This window comes from Elephantulus edwardii, unplaced genomic scaffold (genome assembly GCF_000299155.1).
Source record: "Elephantulus edwardii isolate Elephantulus edwardi_28Jun2011 unplaced genomic scaffold, EleEdw1.0 scaffold00122, whole genome shotgun sequence".
Lineage (NCBI taxonomy): Eukaryota > Metazoa > Chordata > Mammalia > Macroscelidea > Macroscelididae > Elephantulus > Elephantulus edwardii.
In genome coordinates, this window is record NW_006399872.1 from 8,300,851 (window position 1) to 8,306,813 (window position 5,963).

Here is a 5,963-nt window from a genome sequence, read left to right on the forward strand (position 1 = left end):
TTGAAATGAAAAATAAATAAATTAAAATATTTAAAAAAAGAAAATGGGAGGAGTACACAGAGTCACTATGCCAAAAGGAATTAGATGACACAGAAGAATTTCATGAAACAATGTATGAACAAAGAGACTGTGGTGATAAAGGCGGAATTTCAAGCTGCTCTGAAGAAATTGGCAAAAAACTAGGCCCTAGGAATTGATGGAATACCAGTGAAATATTTCAACAAACATGCCCTGGACACACTTATCACCTGGCAAACTGACTGAAGAGATCCATATTTGTTCCCATTCCAAATAAAGGTGACTGGACAGAATGTGGAAATTCTCGAACAATATCATTACTATCACATACAAGCAAGATTCTGCTGAAAATTATCCAAAAATGACTGGAACAGCACATCAACAGAGAACTACCAGATGTGCAGGCTGGGTTTAGAAGAAGCTGTTTTACTAGGAATTAATAGAGCTAGTGTTAGATGGATCTTAACTGAGAGCAGAGATTACCAGAGGAATATCTATTTGTGTTTCATTAACTATGCAAAGGCATTTGACAGTGTGGATCATAACAAACTGTGGCTAACTCAGAGAAGAATGGGAGTCCCAGAACACATGATTGTGCTTATGCAAAACCTATACTTGGACCAGGAGACATTAATCAGATCAGAGCAGGGAAACACTGCATGTTTCAGAATCAAGAAGGGTGTACACCAGTGATATGTCCTATCACTACATCTTTTCCATCTAAATGCAGAACAGATCATTAGGGAGGCTGGACTAGAGGAGGAATGTGGCTTTAGGAAGACTCATCAGCAATCTATGTTATGCAGACGACACAACTTTGCTTGCCAAAACTGAGAAGGACCTGAGCCATTTACTGCAGAGGGTCAAGGACTGCAGCCTTCGATATGGATTGAAGCTCAACATCAAGAACACAAAGATTCTCGCCACTACATTGATTGGCAGCATCATGATAGACAGTGAAGAAACTGATATTGTTAACAGCTTCAATTTGCCTGGTTCCATAATCAATACTCTTGGCACCAGCAGTTAGGAAATCAAAAGATGAACTGCATTGGGGAAAATCTGCTCTCAGGGACTTCTCCAGAGTACTAAAGAACAATGATGCCATGGTCTTCGCAATTACTTGCTATGCATCAGAGAGCTATGCAATGACTAAGGATGATAGAAGAAGAATTAATGCCTTTGACTTGTGGTGCTGGATAAGAGTATTGAATATACTATGAACTGCTAAGAGAGCAAACAGGTCTGTCCTGGACAGGGTGAAACTGGACAGCTCCTTAGAAGCAAGAATTTTGAAGCTCCGTCTAACATACTTTGGGCATGTTACCTGAATGGACCAGTCCGTGGAGAAAGACATCATCCTTAGAAAAGTGGAGGGATAGCTCAACAGAGAAAGACCCTAGATGAAATGAATTGACTCAGTGATAGGGGTAATATGAGTAGATGTGTCAGAGACTATGAAACTGTCTCAAAATAGAGCAAGGTTCAGAGTCACTACGTCACAAGTGACTTGACAGTACATAACAACAGCAACAAGGAATACTTCTGAGAAAATCATCAAAGACGTTGGACTTTATGAAGAGGAGTGTGGTGTAAGGATTGGAGGAAGACTCCTCATCAATCTGTGTTATACAGATCACACAACCTTGCTTGCAGAAAGGGAGAAGGACCTGATGGCTTGCTTCACAAGATCAAGACTGCAGCCTTAGATATGGATTACACCTCAATATCAAGAAAACAAAAATCAGTCCTCAACTGTAGCACATCCTTTGGACCCAGAAATCCTCACTCCAGATATACCTACAGAAGTAGCAACCATAGACAAAGCAGAGAGTCAAGATGAAATGGAGCTACCTTGGGATTGCTACCCTCCACAGACAGAACTCTAGCTCGGTTAAAGAGCCTTTGACCAAGTTCATTGGACATCTAGTGGTGAGGTAGAAAAAAATGTCAATATCAGCAAGACTGAGAACTTTGTAACATGGGCCTAATGCTGTACTTGTGAGCACATTTTGAAAACTGTCTTGTCTGAGTGACTGTATTTGGCTACTAACCTGAATTATATCCTATTGACTTAAAAAAAATTTACTAAAGTGCCCCTGTTACAAGCTATAGTCTTTCCAGTCACCAGCTATGCTTCTGAGAACTAGTCAATTAATAAGGATGTTAGAAGAAGAATCAATGCATTTGACTTGTGGTATTGATGAAGAGTGATGCATATATCAAAGACTTAAAAAAGAACAAACAAGTATGTGTTGGAGAAAGCACACTCAGAATGTTCCTTAGAGGCAATATTGAGAACACGTCATCTCACATACTTTGGTCATGTTGTTAGAAGAAGCTATTCTTTGTAAAAGGATGTCATCCTTGGAAAGGTTGAGGGTCAATGAAGGAAAAGAAGACTTTCAATGAGTCGGAGTGATGCATTGTCTGTGGCAATGGACTCAAATGTGCTGGGGTTGATAAGGACAGCTCAAAATAGGGCAGAGTTCATATCTGTTGCTCATGAGGTCACTGTGAGTCGTACTCAACTCGATGGTGCTTAATAATAACAAAAAAATGCTTCACAGACTATATCGTCCCAAATTGTCCTGGGCATGACACTGTAGAAAAGTAATGAAATATGAAGTAAGAGACTTCAGTTCTTATTCTGACTGAAGTAATGTAAACATCTTTGTGGATTTTGTTGTATGATATCCTTAAATATAATGTGCATCTCTCAGGACTATAATGAGAGCTAATTGAGGTGTCATTGTTGTTAGGTGCTGTCAAATTGATGATGACTATAAGCAACCCTCTGTACAACAGAATCAAAATTTCCCCATCCTCTGCTAGTCTCATCATCTCCATATATAATTGAGTGCATTGTTACAGTCACTGTATCAATCCATCTTATTGAGAATCTTTCTCTATTTTGCTGAAACTTCATTTTTCCAAGTATGATAATTTTTCCCAAAGACAAGCCTCTTCTAGCATGATACTCAAAGTATGTGAAAACAATTTTGACCGTTATTGGATCTTAGAATGCTCTGATTGTACTTTCTCCAAGATCTATTTCTTTGTTCTTTTGGCAGGTTGAGGGATATTGAATATTTCTTCTCCAACATCACAACTCAAAGGGAATTCTTCTGTCATCTTTATTGATTGTCCAACTATTAGATGCATAGTAAGTAATGGAAAAGACAACAGTTTGGATCAGATACACCATAGTCTTTAATGTGACATTATTGTTCTTTAATACTTTGAAGAGGTCCTTGACAACAGATTACCTGAATGCAATATGTATTTTTATTTCTTGACTGCTAGTAACAAGAGTGTTGAATGCAGATCCAATAAGATAAAATAATTGACAATTTCAATCTTTTCTCCATATATCACGATGCTCCCTATTGACCTACTGGTTAGGATTTTTGTCTTCTTGATGTTGCAATGTAATCCATATTGAAGATTGTAACCTTCAGATCTTCTGCAGCAGTTGTTTCAAGTCTCCCTCACTTTCAGCAAGCAAGATTTTGTCATCTGCAAATAAAGGTTGTTGAAGAATCTTCTTCAGATCCTTGTACCATATTCTTCTTCATAATGTCCAGCTTCTTGAATGATTTGCTCAGCATAGAGATTGAGTGGATAAAAGAGCCAGCTGTGATGCACACTTTTCCTGATTTAAAACCATACAGTGTTCTCTTGCTCTGTTTGATGACAGCTTCTGAGTATAGATATCAGTTTTGCATGAGCTAAAATAAATTAAGAGTTCTGATATTCTCAATGTTAGTTGTCATTTGTTATGATCCACAGAGTCGACTGCCTTTACATAATCAGTAGAGCATAATCAATAGATATCCTTCTGAAATTCTCTGCTTTCAGCCAAGACCCAACTGATATAAGTCATGATAACCTGGTATTATGACCTCTTCTAAATCCAGCTTGACTTTCTGGCAGTTATTTGTGGATGTACTGTTCCCTCAACATTTTTTAATAATCTTCAGGACGATTTTACTTAAATATGACATTAATGATATTGTTTGGTAATTTCACATTCTGTTGTACCATAGTTTTGGAAATGGTTACAAATAGGGATTTCTTCAGGGCAATTGGTGAGGTAACGGCATTCCAACTTCCTTTTTTTAATTGAGATTTTAATGAAAGTTTATAGAGAACTTGGATTTCCATTCATTCATTGTTGCACATTTTCCTCCCTGCCCACTCCACCCCAAGTACACCTTTCTCTTTGAAAAAAAATTTTTTTCATTGTTGCACAATTCCCCCCTCCCCAATCCACTTTGCTATGCAGCTGTTATTCTAGACTAACATGCAAATAATACCTAATCATGTATTCCTTTTAGGTAGTTCTTTTCCTCATCTGTTTCAATGCAGTATACATTCTTTATCCCCTCTTTTCTTAGTCCCCCCCACCCGGGGCCCCAATGTCAGTCCAGTTTTATAATAGTAGCACCATGCAGTATTTGTTCTTTTATAACTGAGATATTTCACTCAGCATAATGTCCTCCAGGATCACCCATTTTGTATAATATTTCATGAGTTCTTTGTTTTTCAATGCAGCATAGTATTCCATTGTGTGAATATACACACAAGCTATGGCTTCTCTATCTATTTATTTGTTGATAGGCACTTAGATTGTTTCCTTCTCTTTGTTATTGTAAACAATGCAGACATAAACATGAATGTGCATATATTTGCCTGGGTGGCAGTTCTGGATGTTTTTTTTTAAGGTATATTCACAATAGTGAAATTGCTGGGTAAAATGGTATTTCTATTTTCAACTTGCTGAGAAAGAGCTATACTGCCTTCCAGAGTGGTTTGCACCATTTTACTCTCCCACCAACAGTGAATAAGGGTTCCAATTTCTCCACAACCTCGCCAGCATTTGTTGTTGGCTGCTCTGTTGAATTTTACTATTGTTACTGAGGTGAGATGATATCTCATAATTGCTTTGAGTTGCAACTCTCTTAGAGCTAGGGATTTTGAACTTTTCATGTGTTTGTTTGCCATCTGAATGTATTCTTTGGTAAAGTGTCTGTTCATATCCTGTGTCCATTTTACAACTGGGTTGTTTACCTTTGTCTTGTAGTAGTGCTTGAATATTCTATAAATTCTAGCTATAAATCCCTTATCAGATATGTCATTACCAAATGTTCTTTCCCAGTCAGTGGCTTTCCTTTTTACTCTGTTGGAGAAGTTTTTTTATATGTATGATGTTGTTGCTGTTGTTGTTGTTGTGCCACCATTCACCTATGACTCATAGTGACCCTATGTACAATAGCCCTAAAGCCTGCTCTATCCTGTGCTACTCTTATTGTCTCTGACAATCCAACCCCATTACACCAGTGTAATACACCAATCCATCTCATCGAGGATCTTCCTCTCTTGCTCTGTCCCCTTACCCTTCCAAACATGATGTCCCTCTCCAAGGACTGGTCCCTCCTTGCAACATGTCTAAAGTATGTCAAAGTTTCAGAATCCTTGCCTAAAGGAACAGCGTAGTTTAATCCCCTTCAGGATGAACCTGTTTGTTCTCTTAGCAGTTCATGGTATATTCAATATTCTTCACTAGCAACACAGCTCAAAGGCATCAATTCTTATCATCCATAGTCATTGTCCAGCTCTCTGATGCATAGCAAGTGATTGCAAAGGCCATAGCCTGTATCAGGTGCACCTTAGTCTCCGGACTGACATCCCTACTTTGGAGAGGTCTCTGACAGCAGACTTTCCCAACACAATACATCTTTTAATTTCCTGGATGCTGGTGCCAAGAGTGTTAATTGTGGAGCCAAGCAAGCTAAAGCTGTTTTCAATCTCAATCTCTTTACCATCCATCACGATGGTGCCTATCATCCGGTGAAGTCTCTCTCAGGGAGGAGTGATAGGGAATGGCAAAGGACACACTGACAAAGGAGATTAATCAGAACTGACTTTGACAAGCACTGTGG